The 18,425-nt window shown below is 40.4% G+C and overlaps 1 protein-coding gene, 1 long non-coding RNA gene and 1 pseudogene across 41 annotated transcripts in view; 2 read left to right on the forward strand and 1 right to left on the reverse strand.

Annotated features, from left to right (window-relative positions):
- The window catches only part of sox6 (SRY-box transcription factor 6), a 676,057-nt gene that overhangs the window by 502,392 nt on the left and 155,240 nt on the right, over positions 1–18,425 (reverse strand). The window contains exon 1 of one of the 35 annotated variants that reach the window (XM_069897950.1): positions 191–206. The exons of the other annotated variants lie outside the window; for them this stretch is intronic. The gene's annotated coding sequence lies outside the window, so the exon portion shown is untranslated. Of the gene's footprint in view, positions 1–190; positions 207–18,425 lie in introns of those variants that run through there. 35 annotated transcript variants of the gene reach the window in all.
- Positions 1–18,425, forward strand: part of LOC138743181 (uncharacterized) — a 90,304-nt gene that overhangs the window by 740 nt on the left and 71,139 nt on the right. For 3 of the 6 annotated variants that reach the window (XR_011344700.1, XR_011344697.1, XR_011344692.1), the window contains exons 2-3: positions 1,249–1,407; positions 4,881–5,010. This is a non-coding gene — a long non-coding RNA (uncharacterized lncRNA). Of the gene's footprint in view, positions 1–1,248; positions 1,408–4,880; positions 5,203–18,425 lie in introns of those variants that run through there. The other 3 variants (XR_011344691.1, XR_011344702.1, XR_011344703.1) reach the window with 3 other exon arrangements.
- LOC138754109 (CTD nuclear envelope phosphatase 1 pseudogene) lies at positions 10,226–11,741 on the forward strand (annotated as a pseudogene).

Here is an 18,425-nt window from a genome sequence, read left to right on the forward strand (position 1 = left end):
ATTCACATGGACAAATACACAGTTAGCATCCCTTTCTACACAAAAATTTTCACTCTTATAATTCATCCATACCATTATTCTACATCTACTTCCAAATACAACATTGACAACTAATCAACATACACAGAGAGTGGCACATCATTTGCATTTGTCATTTTCTTTCACCAAAACAGAGGATTAATAATTTTACCTTTCTAATTCATTGATGCTGCAAAACAATGAGACCATCAATTAATAGTGTATAAAATTTAAAATTAAACCACTCAAAACATTGTAAAATTTACAAGTGAGAAGAAGCAAAAATTATGCAAGGTTCCATTAAAGCTCCATGCAACAGCTTGATCACAGCAATCTATTGTGGAGCTCCATAGTCTATTTTTGGTTAAAAAAAAAGGTGGGGTTGAAGCATTTTTAAAGACCTTTTCATGATAGTTTCATGACAGACCTAGTGTAAGGGTCATTGAACCTCTATTAGACTCCTTTCAAATATAAACCCAAAGAGGACATTTTTTATGAACAGCGCCTGTTTCAATAATGCCCCTCAATGCCAGCCGCTTGTCTCATGAAATATTTCTCTAGTTGTACGAGAAAATAAATGCAATTTTCTTCTCTCTTCGCCATGTAAACTAGGAACCAAATCCACATTCCCGCCCACCCCTCTATTTCTCTGAGGCAGCAGCGTCCAGCTGGGAAATGAGCCCACCTGATTGGTCCACTGCCCCCAGGGATCTTCAATAGGGATCTTAAATCATGTGTAAGGTATAGGATGCGGACTTAGATCGGTGGTGGGATGTGGAGCATTGATGGGATGGGGATGAGTGCTTACAACCAGCAGATAGAATGCTGATAGTGATTTGAATACTATTCATCACTCTTTTTTGCTGGTCTTTCATAAATTACCACTCAAACTCCTCAAGCAATTGGATTTAGTTTATATACTGATGTGACATTAGGTGCTATTCATAATATAGCATGCATCATTTTTTTTTAAACTTTTACCTTACCCACAAGGTAAATGGCATCTTTACAAACCACAATTAAAACAGAAAAGTTGTAGGACATCTTTTTTATCAGACACAACCCTACATATTCCTAACTCTGCATTTATTTTTCACACAATCAAAAAAGTCCATCAAGTTTGCTCAATTTGTTGTGTATACAAATCATATTATGATTGGAAGACTGTGTTTCACACTGCCAATTTTCTCCAGTGTCACTCCACATTTAACGAAGTTTTGTTCCTGCTAGCTGGCCTCCGGACCCCATTTGGTGACTGCTCGTCAAGTACTAATATGGACTATGAGAAATGGCAAGTGACACAAATGGAAATTACAGCATAGCCCGTCCTCCTTTCCCTTTACAGTTCAACTTGCAATCTTACCAGCAGAAAGCATAGAGACCAATTAGGTAGGCAACTCTGACTTCCTCTCATCTTCCTAGTCCAAGAAAACAAAGTTGAATGCAATAGGTTCCATGGTCTAAACATGAATGCCAACAATCCGGTGTAAACACTGCCTCAGCAATATGTAGGTTATGCCAATTCATTAGCGCAGATCCAAGTTCTGGTTCTTTGGATAAGTATTGAACTGAAGCCCCTCCTGATAAGTTGCATTACTCAAAAGGAAGAGGTTCTCATTCACACCTCAACAATAAATATAATAACCCAAATAGCTGGAAATACTCCACATCAGTGAACAGAGGGTTGACATTTCAGATCAATCATTAGAACCAAACATAAAAATACACCAAATTTTCATTGCACCAATTTACCATTAGGTCAACCTATTACTTCTTGTAAGATTTTTTTGTATTAAATTAATTCTCCAAACAATCACCTGACTTCTCTTGTCTCCCTACGTAACACAGAGACTGCTTAAAAAGGCAACTTACTTGGGATGCCTTCAGTAATATGACAAGGTGTTATGTAAACATAAGTACCTCATAACCCTATAGCTCAGTGGACCAGTTTATTATTTTATTTCTCTTTTATGAGGTCTGAGGTGGCTCATAAGAGTTTATGAGTGAATGTGCATGTGTAACTGGGAACAATAACAATTCTTCCATCTTAGAATCTCAGGACCATCAGACAAGTTTGACAATGTTGAAATTGAACTCCTTCCAATTTAATGAATGCCAGGCCAAACTTCATATAAAAAATAAACAAAGCATTTTCCTCAGAGGCCCTGATGAATTAGATACAGAGTCTGGTGTGATACAAACCAGGAAGTTTGGAATCGACTCTGCTATGATGCCCCCATTTCTCTCCGTTCATTCCATTTGCCTTCTTGGTCATAGGTTCTCCAGTTAATGCACTTTGCTGATTCAGAGATTTCAGTAGGGTTTCTCGTTCCACCTCTCCCTTTCCAAAAAAAGATGCAAAGATGGTACCATTTGGTAATCGCTCCCCCATATCCAATAGCATGATCAAAGAGACTTTAATTAAAATGATAGGTGTCTTTGGCTTGGCTTCGCGGACAAAGATTTATGGAGGGGTATGTCCACGTCAGCTGCAGGCTCGTTTGTGGCTGACAAGTCTGATGCGGGACAGGCAGACACGGTTGCAGCGGTTGCAAGGGAAAATTGGTTGGTTGGGGTTGGGTATTGGGTTTTTCCTCCTTTGTCTTTTGTCAGTGAGGTGGGCTCTGCGGTCTTTTTCAAAGGAGGTTGCTGCCCGCCGAACTGTGAGGCGCCAAGATGCACGGTTTGAGGATCCAGAAACAGGATCCAGATCCAGAAACAGGAGGTTGTGAGTAAATTGTTGGGACTGAGGGCTGATAAATCCCCAGGGCCTGATGGGCTGCATCCTAGGGTGCTTAAAGAAGTTGCTATGGAAATTGTGGAAGCACTGGTCAACATTTTCCAATGTTCCATAGATTCGAGGGAGGTCCCTGAGGATTGGAGAGTGGCTGATGTGGTGCCGATTTTTAAGAAGGGAGGGAGGGAGAAAACGGGAAATTATAGACCGGTCAGCCTGACGTCGGTGGTGGGGAAGATATTGGAGTCTATCATAAAAGGAGTAATAGCAGAACACTTAGGCAGAAATAATAGTATAAGGGCTAGTCAGCATGGATTCCTTAAGGGTTAGTCATGCTTGACTAACCTTCTGGAATTTTTCGAGGATGTGACAAAGAGGGTGAACTTGGGAGAGCCTGTGGATGTGGTGTATTTGGACTTCCAGAAGGCCTTTGATAAGGTACCGCACGGGCGACTAGTGGGCAAGATCAGGGAGCGTGGTATTGGAGGTAAGGTGCTGACATGGATAGGAAATTGGTTAAGAAATAGGAAACAAAGGGTTGGGGTAAGCGGGTCTTTTTCAGGATGGCAGGATGTGACGAGTGGATTGCCGCAGGGATCGGTATTGGGTCCTCAGTTGTTTGTAATTTATGTAAATGATTTGGATGAGGGGATTATTAATAACTTGAGCAAATTTGCAGATGACACGAAACTGTGTGACGGTGTGGGGTGTGAGGAGGATGTCAGGAAAATGCAGAGGGACTTGGACAGGTTGGGGGAGTGGGCTGCTGAATGGAAGATGACGTTCAATGTAAGCAAATGTGAGGTTATCCATTTTGGGGACAATAATAGGAAAGCTGAGTATTATTTAAATGGAGACAAGCTAGGGAGAGGGGAGGAGCAAATGGATCTGGGAGTACTTGTTCACCGGTCACTGAAGACTAGCATGCAGGTTCAGAAAGCTGTGAAGAAGGCTAATAGCATGTTGGCTTTCATAAAGAGGGGATTGGAGTATAGGAACAGAGATGCCCTTCTGCAGTTGTACAGGGCCCTGGTGAGACCCCACCTGGAGTATTGCGTCCAGTTCTGGTCTCCAATTTTGAGGAAGGACATACTAGCTATAGAGGGTGTGCAGCGCAGATTTACAAGGTTAGTTCCCGAGATGGCAGGGTTGACATATGCTGAAAGGCTAGAAAAACTGGACTTGTATCCGATGGAGTTTAGAAGGATGAGGGGGGACATGATTGAGGTATACAAAATTATCAGGGGGATAGACAGGGTGAAGTCGGATTACTTGTTCCCAATGATGGGGGAGACGAGGACTAGAGGGCATAGTTTAAGAATACAGGGTAGGCCCTTTAGGACGGAGATGAGAAAACATTTTTTTACCCAGAGAAGTGTGAATCTGTGGAATGCTCTGCCACAGAGGGTGGTAGAGGCAGATTCGCTGATTATGTTCAAAAGAGAGTTAGATAAGACTCTAGTGGGCAAAGGAGTTAAGGGTTATGGGGATAAGGCTAGAAAGGGGTACTGATGGTAGTGATCAGCCATGATCTGTAAAATGGCGGTGCTGGCTCGACGAGCCGAAGGGCCTACTCCAGCTCCTATTGTCTATTGTCTATTGATATCAACCCACTGGCGGTGGTCAATGTGGCAGGCACCAAGAGATTTCTTTAGGCAGTCCTTGTACCTCTTCTTTGGTGCACCTCTGTCACGGTGGCCAGTGGAGAGCTCGCCATATAACATGATCTTGGGAAGGCGATGGTCCTCCATTCTGGAGACGTGACCTACCCAGCGCAGTTTGGATCTTCAGCAGCATGGATTCGATGCTGTCGGCCTCTGCCATCTCGAGTACTTCGATGTTAGGGATGAAGTCGCTCCAATGAATGTTGAGGATGGAGCAGAGTTCTGTATAACCAATTACAGTTTGGTTCTGCCTGCTCCTAAAGAAAAGCCGATACCCCCAGCTGTCACTCACCACTTTTCAACTGTTGTTGTAATGACCTTCTAGTCATTCTCTATTCCAGAGGTCAAGAATGTTTGGTTGAGGATAAACTTTAAAAAAAAATAATGTCCAGGTCCATTTTAATCGTGATCAGAACTTTAAGAAATTTCCTTCCTAACTTTGCCTTTTCTCCACTCTTCAGAAATTCAATTTTATCCAACCTTCTGCCCATCATCTCTAAATTCCTGCAGAAGTGCTGAACAAGAAAATTACTGTGGGGGATGAGGTTAAACAAAATTCCACCGCCTTGATGAACAATAAATGCATAATCTGTAAGTGAAAATGGAAGCTCAGTACCAACACAATTCCATACCAGTACTGGAAATAAACCCAGTACAAACATCATCCATCAACAGAATATATTGAACACTAATGTTGAAGTAAAAGCAAATCAGATGTAATCTTTTACCCCTGAGGAGGTGCATTTGGTACACCAATCTCAATATTTATCTCTGCCTCAACCAACCCACATGTCAAAAGCTGTTCTTACAATCACTTTTTGCACTGAATCAATCTACCCACAGAACTCTGCCCCAACTCTTTTCTTCCCTATTTGCATTCATTCTTAAACTCCCAGAACATATTGAAGACGAGTTCTCATTTCCTTTTGTGGTGAGCTGTGCATATTGTTGAAAAGTTCTGTGTTGTGTATTGGCCTATGTGTTGTGTGGTTTTGTGTTGGAAAGTGACAGTTTGCCTTAGAGAGCCAAGGTGAAGGTGGACTGCTGAGAAAGTGGGAGACAGACTGGGCATGTGCAGAAAATGATGTAGAAATTTCTGGACTTGGAAGACAAACCACCACTGGGTGTGGCTGTGAAGTGGAAGGAGGCCCAAGCAGACTCATTGTTTGGGAGGCAGTTTAGAATGTTGGGCATTTTAAAAGGGATGAACATTCCGAAGGCAGCCAGAAGGTTCCAGACCAAGCCAATGTTCCTCTCTCTGCAAGCAACATAAGAAGACAATTTTGAATCTTGTGCTCTCTCTCTCAAAGATCTTTTGGCTTCAGTTTACCAAACCAACTGAATTTTGTTTATGATCTTTGCTTCGGTTGAGATCGAAGTTTTGTGAGTCTTGTGTGTTTTGTGTCTAAGTATTTCTGTGGGCTGGTTGGAAATATAACTTAGACTTTAATTACATATGTTATATTTAGGCTGGGGAATTTATTAGTTTTACACTGTTCTAGAAATTTGCATAGTAACCAGTGGACATTGTTATAAAAGAGGGGATTTGAATTAAAGTTTGAAGGTGAATTTTTTGTTAATAAAGTAATTGTTCATCTTTACCCCTGTGTGATAAGCCTTCTTTGTGGTTGCTGGTTTGATCTTGTAACAATATTCTTTCACCATGCAGCAATTGTTTTATGCTAATAGGAAACATTTTTCAATCTGCAGATTTTTTTAATCATAACTTGATTACAGTAAAGCAATTGAAGAATAATTATCGCTTTGTATTTATAAATATAATAGCACTGCAGAAAACTTGACCATGAAGAAAACTGATATTAAAAATACTTAGACTGCGCCACTTAAAAATAACAGAAACCTTGGTTGGTGATGATTCAAAATTCATTTACCCAACACACTTCTGTCAAAGATACTAATAAACCTATTCTTATTTTGTGTCAGGTATAAACAGTACATCCTTCATCAGAATGTATCACTTTACAATTAGAAGTGTATCAAAGCGACCAAATCTTTATAATTTCCATTCAAAATCCTTTTCCATTAATATTCAGAGGGACTATGTGCCAGTCTGACTTCCAGTGAAGAATGAGTTGGAAGTTTCTCATGAAAGACACTGCTGCATTTTAACTCCCTCACCACTGGAAAGCTTCAAAACATAACTTCAGGGATCCATAGAATTTGCCCAATTCATTTTTTTTTTTGGTGGGGGGCGGGGTGACCTTTGACAATGTATTTACCCTTGAACTCACTGCTACAACCAAATAAGCAAGGTACTATGGTACCTTGTTTCAAGAACTGGTGATGAGTTGAAATTAGACAGATCGCCAAGATATAATCATTTCAACCAAGTACAGAGCTTTCTTTCCAGAAAGTGCTTATACCCACTTTTCAGCCTCTGAGTAATGACCTTCATTGCCATACCAAGAGATACAACTGGAAAGGACCTTAAACCAAGCTTCGGACACATATAGGCCATCTGTACATACCTATTTTTGCAAGCCTCCTTCCTTTCGACTGTAAGGTTCAACTTACTTACATTCTGCAACTTGTCTCTTTATAGCAGAAGTCATTGATGACTGTTACAAAAAAAAGGACACAGTCCACATCATTGCATACTGCCAGTAAATAATAAAAAAGGGAAGTAGACACAAAGAGCAAGAGAGAGAGAGAGAGAGAGAAAGAGAGAGAGAGAGAGCAGGGGCAGCAACAAAGGAACTCAGAAAGTCACTTGGGAAATCACATTTGTGAATAGTAGCTATGCATGATTTTTAAATTTACTCTTTTATGAAAGCTGGACTGTGTCATTGACCTCAACATAGAAAGAACTATAAATAACACAATAATGCTGTGTAAACAGTGCATTTGACTCCACTTCAGCAAATATGTTCCTGTTTTGAATGACTATAGCTACAATATCCCCTTTCCTCATTATCTGCTTTATATGCTTAATCAGATGAGATTCTGTTTCTATTCCATAAACAAATATACATTCAATTTATATTTCTCTCACCCAGAACTGATAATTCACACTTTCAAGCAGTTTCTGGGGCTAATTACATTGATTCACTAAAATTATTGAATATTTACTAATAAATGTAGAAGTAAATTGGTTTTATGTTTTTTTTTTAATTTTGTCCCCATATAGTTGTAATTAAAGTCTAGGTTGCCTTCTGTTCTGAGGCACAAGTACTGTTCCAGAGCTTGTGACATAATAATCCATGGATTTATTCTGAAGGAGTTAACATCTAAGTTGGACATCACACAGGTCACTGAGCAGCAGAACTGATTCTATTCAGTTTCTCCCTTTCCCATTGAAAAAAATCAAGATGTCAAAATTAAAAGGATGCTTGAAATAAAGTAAAATCCCCATTATCCAGAATACAAGCAACCGACACAAGAAAAAAGCAAGGAAATAGGTAGATAAATAGAAATAAGAATAGATAAAAATTTTAAATTAAAGTTTGAAATTGTATAAGTGAATGTTCTCCGAAGCAACACACAAACCCTTGCTGGAGATGGGAGCAAACATTCGACCAGCGGAGCGTCCTGGTTGTGCCCCATCCACATCAGCTGCTTGAGTGAAGTTGTGTTTGAGTAAAATGGCATCTCCCAGGATGAAGAGTCAGCCAGTGCCTCATGCTATTGGGGCAACTCTCCCAAAGTGTTTCCCTATGTCTAAATTTAATAAATATATATTGCTGATGTTTTGGGCCTGATCCCTTTTTCAAAAGATAAGCAGAAGGTACATGGATGGGACAGGTATGGAAGGCCAAGAACTGGGTGCAGGTCAGTGGGACTAGGCAGAAAAATGGTTCGGCATAGACGAGAAGGGCCAAAGGGGCCTGTTTCTGTTCTGTGGTTTAATCCGTGCCTAGTCAGAGAGTCTTTATCTCTACATTATAGCGCAGGCAAATGGGTTTCAAATTTAAATTTTGTAAATTACAGGAATTATCTGATTAAAGTTACATAATTAAGGGCTACAATAATGTTTTTTTTCCAAATTATATTTTGCACCATCTTTTAAACTGATTATTCTTAATGCAGGTGTATTAGTTAGGCTTTGTAAGAGTGAATCTCAGGCAACTGGAAAATTCACATATCCAATATCTGCAATCTCCGAAGGTGCTGGATACCGGGGGGGGGTTACTGAATTTTACATAAATTAAATTGGAAGTTTAAAAAGCATGTTCCCCTACCTTGCTCTTAATGAGATTCTGATCACTCACAGAAGATAAAGGTAGTACAACATGAGTAAGAAATTAGAACATCCTGTACAGATCATCAAAATCAAGAAGTCATTTGGATTTGCACACCAATGAAGAGTGAAAGGGGCATAGTGGGAAATCAATGGCCAATACACACCCCTGCATTAAACAGCACACTTTAATAGGTAATGCTGAATAGTGTCAATTGAACAAAGCTGTGACAAGCATCAAAAAAGCACCACACACCATGGTACCCATGATTTACAACAAAATTATGTTCATTCCACCTCTTCTGTAACACTTAAAAGGTGTATCTATCTATCTATTTAAATATTTTAAAAATGTTAGAGGAAATGCAAATGAATTCCCACTTCCTAACCTGGGCCAGCACTCAAATGATAGTTTTGGCAAGGAATACAAGTTTGGCTACGATGCCTGCAATGGTCAAATAGTTTGACCACTATCCCACACATGAAAAATAGTTACCTGGGCAGTTGATGATCATACAACAGTAAAAGTCAATTATTTTAAAAAATATTGCATTGGCAGTGGCCAGGAAGTGCATAGCGGTTACCTGGAAATCTGGCTCCCACTTGGGCACGGTGGAATACGGAAATCCAAAGCCCCTGGAGAAAATTACCTATAACTTGAGGGAAAAAAAAATAACCTTTTTCTAAAAAATTTGGCAACCATATTTAAATTTCATGGGAGCACAGTTATAGTGTGGATCTGTGTATTTCACCACCCCTGCCTTCCCCGTCTATCCATCTACTGAGGGGCGGGGTCCATTCTATCCCAATCAAGTCAAGAAAAATACAACAGCCTAGGTGCCAGTCGTTGGGCTGTGACAAATCCCTGATGAGTTCCCTACCTTTCTTGCGGGTGCCTTGAACGTTGTGCATAATTCTGGTCTGTTGAGTGTGGGGGTGGGAGGAAAAAATTGTTTGGACACAACTGTGAATTTTGTATGTAATGGATAACTGTAATTTGTGATTGATTACTTGAAATTGTTTGAGTTTGAAAAACTATAACAACAATTTTTGAAATAAAAACTGAAAGCGTTGGATAAAAAAAATTATAATATTAGGAAATCCACCAGCTCCACTCCCCACCCTTCAGTCATCACACTCCTTGACTGAAAAATGCAAACAAGATTTCTATGACTGTGGTGAATCGATTAACCATTTACATGTAGAACAAGAAACATCCCAACTTGATGCACTACAAATTAATCAAGACTGTCTCAAGAAAACCCTGCCGAATTATCACCAGCATATAACGTGCTGTACCCGAGGTCCCAGCATACTTGATCACTGCTACACTAAGATAAGGAAATCTCATCATTCTTTCCGGAGACCACATATTGGAAGTCAGATCTCCTGGAGGTGCACCTTCTGTCTGCATACAGACATACCTTTAAAAGAGACGATTCACACATCAAGATAGTCAAATGGTGGTCACGTACATCTACAGGACTGCCTCTAGTTAGTGGATTGGGTGGTGTTCAAGAACACAGATTAGGATCTGAATGATTACATCAAGGCCATTAGGAACTATAGGATGAGTTTGTCCTCATTATATTATCCAGTGTTTTCCACATGGATGAACAAAAAAACACTAAAGCTGCTGAAAGCAAGATCACAGGGATTTCAGTCTGGAGATCTAGATCACTACACAAAGAGCAGGTATAACTGCTGAAAGCTATGTTCTGGGTGAAGTAGAGATTCTAGATGAGAATGAAAACAATAAAGGACACCTGACAAAACCAAAATCTGGTGCAATTAGAGACACCAAAACTTCATTCGTACATGAGCTCAATTTCCATCTATGACTGATTGAACCACAAGAGTAAGGAAAATTCCACTGCACACCCCCACATCTCCATGACAATCCTCTACTGTCAGTAACGAAAGATGATGTATGAGATGCTTTCAGGAGAGTGGATCCAATAAAAGCATGTGGTCCACATGGAGTACTTGGCTGAGTAGTCAAAACCCATGCTGACCACTGGCCAAAGTTTTTATGATATCAACGTCTCACTCCAAGGGAGTACGGGGGAAGATGGCGGCGCGGTGAGGGGCGACCATGGCCCTGGCAGGTGATGCCGGCGCCTGACCTCGCCCCCCCCCCCCGCACCCACACCCTGCTCAGCAAGTATTTTCTGATGGGCCTCTGCAGCTTGCCATAAAGGTCTGGAGTGTGTGTGTGTGTGTGTGTGTGTGTGTGTGTGTGTGTGTGTGTGTGTGTGTGTGTGTGTGTGTGTGTGTGTGTGTGTGTGTGTGTGTGTGTGTGTGTGTGTGTGGAGGCGGCGCGGCAGCAGCTCCGTGCCATCATTCAATACCAAACAGTGCGTTATGACATTTTGCCTCTTTCTCCTCCTTCCCACATCAGAATAAATCAAATGAAAAGGAAAATTCTTTTTTTTGGATTTGGATGAAACATTAATACATTCTCATCATGATGGAGTCTTGAAACCAACAGTGAGGCCAGGCACTCCACCAGACTTTATGTTGAAAGTACTTGTTGACAGACAACCAATCATAAAAGATCTCACGTGGACTTCTTTCTGGAAGTGGCCAGCCAGTGGTACGAGTTGGTGATTTTTACTGTTAGTATGGAGATTTATGGTGCAGCTGTAGCAGATAAACTAGACAACATCAAGAAAATATTAAACTGGCACTACTACAGACAGCACTGTACACTTGAATTGGGCAGCTATGTGAAAGATCTTACAGTAATTCACAATGACCTCTCCAGCATTGTAATATTAGATAATTCGCCAAGTGCGTACCGGGGGCACCCAGATAATGCGATTCCTATCAAATCCTGGTTCAGTGATCCTGGAGATATAGCTTTATTAAACCTTTTACCTATGCTTGATGCATTACTGTTCACATTAAGATGTCCAGTCCGTCCTCAGTCGGAATCTGCACCAACACAGACTGTGGTGACATTGAATTAGTTTTTTTCCTAATGGTCACTTTGTAGGCATTTCCTGTTATGCCCTCTGCTTTGAACACAGAAAAAACTGCACTCCAGGGAGGGGATCTGAGTGTGCATGAAATAACACAAGCTCAGTGGAACAGTCAAGACAACCTGGTTACCTTCCATGTTAGATCTTCTGTATATGTGTCATTTTTACACTTGTTAAATTCAGTAGTGAAAAGGTGCAACCTATGGTTTGTTTATAAAATTGGTATTTTTTTTAGCTTGGTTGCCTGATTTTTTTTTCTCTCTTTTGAAACTGTTCTGTCTTTTAAGTGTGTTTTTTTTAAAAAAAAAACAAAAAACACATGAACTTCACTCCAAAGGTTGCAAGGTAATCAGGTCGCTTCCTGTTGAAAAGGAAGCAGTTTTATTTTCATCTACTCTGTCCTTCTTTGTGATGCCGATTTTCACCTGAGGTTTAACATGGAAAAGCGGTCCCCAAGCTTGACCCTATCAATGGTGCTAAACCACAAACCTAGAACCAGGCTTTGTTTGGAATTAGATTTTTTTAACAACTGATCCCTAATGTGAATAGTTGTCAATGCCGCTTTTATCAACAGTATTAATTCTTCTTTGGCTTGGCTTCGCGGACGAAGATTTATGGAGGGGGTAAAAACAGTATTAATAATTGCATGACAAATGAAGAATAAAATCTCATTTATAGTAAAAAAAATCTCACTCCGACAGAGCATAGTACCCACCTATTTCAAACATGCCTCAATCCTACTGTGCCTAAGAGTGTGGTGACCTGCCTAAATGACCACTGACCAGTGCCACTCAAATCCACAGAGATCAAGTGTTTTGAGAGCTTGGGGTTGAAGCATATGAATTCCTGTCCGACTGGTAACATGGATCCATTCCAATTTATCTACTGCAGCAACAGATGCTATCTCACTGAATCTACCCAAAACTCTGGAATATCTGGACACCAAAGATGCATACATCAGGATGCTCTTTATTGATTACAGTTCAGCATTTAACACCATCATCCCCATAAAACTGATCAACAAACTCAAAATCTTGGATCAAGATAACCAACTGTGTAATTGCATCCTGGATTTCCTCACCTCAAGAACACAATCAGTGAAGATTGTTAAGAACACCTCCTCCACCATCTCCACAGCGATGTATTCTTAGCTCTCTGTTTTCACTCAAAGTCACTAAAACCAAGGAGCTGATTGCAGATTTTAGGAAGGGAAACCCAGAGGTGATCATTGGGGGATCTGAGATGAAGAGGGTTAGCAAATTTAAGTTCCTGGGAAGACCTTTCCTGGACCCAACATACAAATGTCACAATGAAGAAACCACGTCAACGCCTTGACTTCCTCAGGAGTTTGCAAAGATTTGGAATGAAATTGAAAACCTTAGCAAACCTCTACAAGATGCATTGTGGAAAGCGTGCTGACCTGCTGCATCATGGCTTGGTATGGGGGCACCAATACCTCTGTGTGGAAATCCCTGCAAATGGTAGTGGACACAGCCCATACATCTCTCCCCAAAAGACATGCACCAGCAGGTTCAGGAACAGTTACTAACCCTCTACCATGAGACTCCTAAATAACAGGCTAAATTAGAGGCTCATTTAAGGCTTAGTTTGCACATCATTTATTACTTAATTTTTTTTCTGAATTTGCACAATTTGCATACTTTTTTTGTTTACATTTCTCTCTTTCGTACACCTATCTTTTTCTTGATTACATTATCTATGAATAAGTAGTAACTCTGCCTGGCCCTCAAGAAAAATAATCCTAGGGTAGTATGAGGTTCTGTATGTACTCTGACAATAAATTTGAACTCAAACTTTCCAATCTTGCCATACTGCCCTAACCATAACATTGCTCCAGAACAATCAAATGTCTGTCTGCATTATTGCAGGAATACTTTAAAAAAAAATAGGATTGTAACTGTAAATACTTGTTGATCTTGTGAAACAAGAAAGTCTGCAGACACTATTATCGTAGTAAAAACACAGAAATGCTGGAGATACTCAGCAGGTCTCACCATGTCCATAGGAGGAAAATATGTTCAGTATAACCATCTTTTCAGGCCTGAGCTCTTCTTCAAGCTTCTTATCTTCCTTAATTTTTTTTTTTAATTTTTTTTTTCACACAAAATTCATTGTGTTAATTTATTTTATACAAGTATGCGCTGCTTAACGTCCATGATACGTTCTGTGAAATTGGGTGTTATGTGATATGGACATTGGGTGAACACCATATTATATACTTAGCAAAGCTGTATGGGATACTGTAGTGTACCTACAAAATTTTTATTTGTAAGTAGGGATCAGTGTGGGGACCGACACAGGTCTGTGGGGAGAGAGCAGGGCAGTGGGATCAGTGTGGGGACCAACAGAAGACTGTGGGGAGAGAGCAGGGCAGTTGGATCAGTTTGGGTATACAGTATAGAATTCCCTATAGCTAGCGATCGCTTTTTCTAAATTGCTGTGGACTTGCTCGCAATAACTGAATAATTATGGGACCATGGACGTATATGCGGTCAGACGTTGCCCGAACAGACATTAAGCAGCGCATACCTGTACTTGTTGGTGTGCTTTATGAACCTCCAGGCAAGCAAGACATATTTTGCATATGTACATGAATATAAACTCTCCTCATCATTTATATGTTGGAGTGTGTGTGTGTGTGTGTGAGAGAGAGAAAGAGAGAGAGAGAGAGAGAGAGAGAGAGAGAGAGAGAGAGAGAGAGAGAGAGAACAACAGCTCACCCTACAATGGTTACTTGACTTTTAAAGTGACATTTTAACTGTTTGGCTAAATTGTGGTGAAGAAATGTGAGACAAGAAGGAATCCTGCCAACAAAAAAAAAAAAAACAGGGCTTTCACACCTCTCGCACCAGAAAATCCTTATCTGACTTGTTTTCAGGCCCAGGTGGCTTAAAGAATGACATTTCACACAATCCAGCAAAAAAAAATAGACAAATTTCAGACAGCAGATGCCCAGTATAGATTGCAAAGTGTACTCCTGTGACAATGTGCAAAAACAACAGGAAAAATGATTTTATAAAAAGACCAGAAATCACTGAACCATGTCTCCCTTTTACTTAGCTAGCACCAAACCAATCATAGAGTTGTTTGTACTGTATGGTTTTGCTCATAAGTTACGTCTTCTACCATCACAAAGTAAAACTGAGCCCTATAAAATTACTTTATAATATGAGCAATCTGCTCCCTGCTCTTTAACAGATGAGAATTGTTGGAGCTCTCTGCTCACTCACTCACACCTTACAGATGCTCCCGGGGAATACTGGCACTGGAGTACTGAGGAGCTTTGACATTGTATCTTTGTCCTTCTCGCCAAGTGTTGATGATTTTTCCTGACTCCATTTATTCCTCATGATTGGCTCTGCTAGTTCTTGTGAAGAAATGGGAGCAATTTTCATCTTCCCCTGTCGTGAACTCTGGGGGAAACTTAATTCTGATGGTTAGGTTGGTTTCTTCAGCACTGCATGTGATCAGTCTGTCACTCGATAGATACTTTATTACAAATGTCACAATATTCAAAGGACCCTGCTCAGTATTCAACTGGAAACACTGAGATATCACCAAACATGGAAATAATGGTCCATTTTGGCCCTGAAAGTCAGATTTATTTCATTAACCTCAGAGAAGTCTTGGTGTTTTAAATTGTATTCCGCACCATTTCTCCACGAGAGCTGCAACGTACCATTTTAGCACCAATGGTACAGCAGCTTTTTGCTTCTCGTACTATATGCCACTGAAGCTGTTCGGCTCACCAGACAGGTATGTTTAGAAATTGGACCCATTTTTGCCTATGTTTTATGCATAAATTGTGCTTTAAAAGCATTTTTTGCCCATTGCTTGCATCAACTTCCACTTGAATGTTCCAATTGAAATTCACCCTGAGGTAGATTTAATTTCCTTGTTGAGTTTCTCAATTATAAAGATGTCATCAAGTGTGCAGTTTGTTTCAATTACTTAATGACAAACATTTGACCAAAACATCATGGCCAATAACCTTAATAAATAAGTCACAAGATGTAGGTCACACTGGAAATAGTGAAGTTGAAGTGTTAGTTCTTGAGATAACTTTTAAATGTTATAAAGCATCCCTGTAACATTTATTAAACCATTCTAGAGCTGATAATCTTTCCTAAGGGTCGAGGAGTCGGTGACCTGATAACTGTGGCTCAGAGGGCTTGAGGTAGAGACTTGACTTTATAGCTGATTTCAGAGGCTTATGGGTGGAAGGGATTGTGGGTGAGGGGTGTTCGGGAAGTGTGGAAAGGTCTCATCCAGCGATCCAAGTCTCTGGGTGAGATTTCATCTGTAGCCCTGAACAATTTTTCATGAGTCAGCACGTAAATGGTGCGGCAGCTGAGAATCTAACAAGTAGCTGAAATCTGGGAAATGGTTTGGTCACATTTAAACAATCTTAAAGGAAGATTGCCACAATAATGATTACTTTAAGTAGAGTCCAAGATCTCTTATGAATGCAAAATGCCTCCAGGGTTTACTACTGCAAATCCTCTTCTTATCTTCTTCCCAACAAGTTGTTGTTTGCATTAGTCATCTCTGCCTTTTCTCTCTTCACCCTATGGTATAAAGCCGAAAGCTTCTTGTGCCCTTCTCCTCTCCTAACCCTGCATCATCATTCCCCTATTTCTCTCTTGTGCAAAATGCAAGTTAATTGCATCCAAGAGATCCATCTCCTGCTCTTTTGATCCCCCTGATTTCTTCTCAGGCAGTTTTACATGGCCAAGGGCTTCTTCCTTCCACTCCAGTTCTGTCCTTTTTATAGGATCCACTTGCTTTGCCATTAATGGGGCTGATGGTGCCTGATCCATTGCTTGGAATCATGTTTGCCCGTGACTTTTGCACTTAGTCCTCTCTTCAAAGACTGAAGGCATTTTGTTTAGGATCACAGTTCACTTTTCAGAGAGAGATGGCAATACCCTTCTGCAGACGGACAACGAAGGAGAATTCTTTATAATCCCTCTTGGTTGGTGTCATGGTCTGGAGAGATCGGCGAATGTCAAGAATAGTAATTAGTGCTACTCCGTATAATTTTCCAAGATTTGCGATGTGGTGAATATTTGTTCCTCTTGATGGCCAGGATCTGCATTTCCATTTTGGCAGGAGTTCTTTGAAGAAGGAGGACCCTGTAGCAAACAGCAATGGAGACTCCTTGGAAATATTACAGATTAACATTCTTTCTTGAAGCTGCTTTCCTTTACCTTTATCCAGAGATTATTTGGCAAACTCTCCTTTACTCAGGTAAGTCAGATGAGGTTATTCCCACAAAAATACTCTTCACTATACATCTTCTTAGTTCCATCTCAGAAATGTTCTTTTCAGGTACATTTCCCAGCCCTTCAAGCCTCCCATCATCATTATCTGATTTCCAAAAAAAATCCTTAATCTTTGCAACGGTCTTAACTCAATTGACTTCAATGGAGGTTCACACGCACCCACCCACCTCGCTTGAAACTCAGAGAGTGACAATTTAAAGAATTCAAAGGAGTTAAATGTGTGCAGAAAAGGGGCACTGAATTGAAAATTTAGCCAGAAACTTACTGAATTGCAGCACGGGCATGAGGAACTGAATGGCTTACTGCTTCTTTTTTTAAAATTTGCAATCCCACCAATCAAATACCTCGCCTGTCAAATGCAGAAATTGCAACTTACTTGACAATTAAAATGTAATACAACTTTTGACATGCTTGACTAATTTACCTTCATCCAGTCACTCTCCCCCATCTACCAAATGATAGGAATGCATTTGCCTGATTCTGTTTCTTTCCATCACATTGCTCTATCATCATTCATAACTTATTCTCTTTCTGCTCTGTGATCCCTCGAGGATCCACACTGCATTAAGTGCCCTCCCTCAACAACACCTAAAACACCCCATCAAGTTCCAAATGCAGACGAGTTCAAGCTTACCACCCAGCTCTGCTGTATTAGACTGCTCATCTAATGTTAGGAGGGGGAGCAGAACCAACTAAATATTGGAAAAGCTGAAGTCACAAACTGTTATCTCTCCTTTCACTGCTTTTATTTCCCTTAGGAAGAGTCGGAGATTAAACTTGGCTGCTTAAAACAAAACCAGAAACAGTCAGAAGGTCAGGCAGCATCTATGAAAAGAGACACTTTATCAAACATGGGAAAGAGAGAAAACAATTTTCAAATGCAGAGAAGTCAGGGTAGATTATTTGCAGCCTTGGTTCCATATTGCACCTTGAGGTAAACTAGATAGTAACAATTACCACTTATTTTCACCTCCATAACTTTGATGAACTCCCTCAACTCATCTGCTGCTGAAACCTTCTCCTACACTTTTACCATCTCTATGTTTGACTGTTCAGAATCAGAATTTATCATGAACAAGTCACTAAATTCGGTCTTTTGCGACAGCACCATGGTGCAAACATTCATATAAACCACCTTATAATAATAATCTTTTTCAAAAAGTGCACAAAAAATGAGGCAGTGTCTTTGGTTCATTGATCATTCAGGAATCTGATGGCAGCAGGGAAGAAGCTGTCCTTGTGCCGCTCAGCGCTTGTCTTTAGGCTCCTGTACCTTTTCCCCAATGGTAGCAGAGTGAAGAGGGGATGGCCTAGGTGGTGGGGGTCTTTGAGGATACAGGCTGCTTTTTTAAGACACCACCTCGTGTAGATGTCCTTGAAGAAGTGAAATCTGGTGCCTGTGATATCACAGGCTGAGTTAACAACCCTCTGGAGTTTATTCTTATCCTGAGAGTTGGCACTTCTATACCAGACAGTGATGCAACCAGCCAGAATGCTCTGCATGGTACACCTGTAGAA

This window comes from Narcine bancroftii, chromosome 1, assembly GCF_036971445.1.
Source record: "Narcine bancroftii isolate sNarBan1 chromosome 1, sNarBan1.hap1, whole genome shotgun sequence".
NCBI classification, from domain to species: domain Eukaryota; kingdom Metazoa; phylum Chordata; class Chondrichthyes; order Torpediniformes; family Narcinidae; genus Narcine; species Narcine bancroftii.